The sequence below is a fragment of the Anser cygnoides genome, chromosome 2, assembly GCF_040182565.1.
Source record: "Anser cygnoides isolate HZ-2024a breed goose chromosome 2, Taihu_goose_T2T_genome, whole genome shotgun sequence".
Classification (NCBI taxonomy): Eukaryota; Metazoa; Chordata; class Aves; order Anseriformes; family Anatidae; genus Anser; species Anser cygnoides.
Genome location: NC_089874.1, coordinates 116,082,161 through 116,082,886, shown reverse-complemented (window position 1 = coordinate 116,082,886; position 726 = coordinate 116,082,161).

The window sequence follows — 726 nt, the reverse complement described above, 5'->3', positions numbered from 1 at the left end:
TGGCGCCAGCCAAAAATGGTACCATTGCCTCTATTAAGTGAGTTGGCACTTTCTCTCCACAGTCCACAGCAGAAAAATCATTATCCATGCTGGCACCCATTAGAGCCATTACTGCCCTCCTTATTGTTAAGTCACAGGTTTTCTAGGTCTCCTAAGACATGTGTACTTCTCGGGAATCCCTCTACCTTATGGGTGTAACCGGAGAGGAATTATGGTTGGAAAAGGGGAAGCACGAGGCAACGCTTGTCTGCACGAAAATAGATTTTTTCCTTTGTACAGGCAGGAGTGAGCCAACCCAAATCTACATGAGCAAAATCTGAAGACTCCTCTAGGCTCCCAGTACTACTCTACCTCCAACAGGATACAAAGTGATAATTTATCCAAACATTGAGACAGAGCTCCTCGGCTAGCGTAAACAGGAGTTTACCCATTGGCTCTGGCCCTCCTGAGAACAAACTCCCATTGACTGATAAGTGATCCCGAGGATAAGGCACTATTGTTGGGCTGTTTCTAAGAGCTGGCCTTCATAAACTAATCCTTTCATGGGTGCCATAGGCACCACATTCTTAAAGCACTAAATTCACTTGAGAAATCCCACAATTAGGGAAGCAAATTGACTTACCGTTTTCAGCCACGAAGATTTTATTTTACCAACCTGTATTCAAAGTGTGCAAATCTAGGCACAAAAAGATTAACAGTACACAAATAGGTGAAACAGAGGCGGGG